The sequence below is a fragment of the Lotus japonicus genome, chromosome 6 (assembly GCF_012489685.1).
Source record: "Lotus japonicus ecotype B-129 chromosome 6, LjGifu_v1.2".
Lineage (NCBI taxonomy): Eukaryota > Viridiplantae > Streptophyta > Magnoliopsida > Fabales > Fabaceae > Lotus > Lotus japonicus.
Genome location: NC_080046.1, coordinates 60,709,441 through 60,709,832, shown reverse-complemented (window position 1 = coordinate 60,709,832; position 392 = coordinate 60,709,441). Strand labels below are relative to the sequence as shown.

General features: G+C 31.6%; 1 non-coding gene across 1 annotated transcript; it reads left to right on the top strand.

Annotated features, from left to right (window-relative positions):
- The first annotated feature begins 308 nt into the window (after nt 1-308).
- TRNAL-CAA (transfer RNA leucine (anticodon CAA)) lies at nt 309-392 on the top strand. Its single transcript has one exon. It is a non-coding gene; the product is annotated as a tRNA-Leu (tRNA).

The window sequence follows — 392 nt, the reverse complement described above, 5'->3', positions numbered from 1 at the left end:
ATATACCAGCAGCTGTTAATTAAACACGAGCATATATATAATAACAATAATAATGTCTTTAAATTACTTCTTTAATTTCAAATTAAAAGCTTTATGGGGAGATTCTTTAAAAAAATTCTTTAAAAGTTAAACTATTTTTGAACATGCATATACAATTGACTTGGAATACACACTAAACTGTCTTCGAACTTCTTCAGTGTTTGCATGATGAAACAAAAAGGAAAACTTGCAAAAAATTCTCTAATACCTTAAGCTACAATCTGATTCATTTATTTATATACATTATTACAAATTCAAAAGTACAAATCGTCAGGATGGCCGAGTGGTCTAAGGCGCCAGACTCAAGTTCTGGTCTTCGAGAGAGGGCGTGGGTTCAAATCCCACTTCTGACA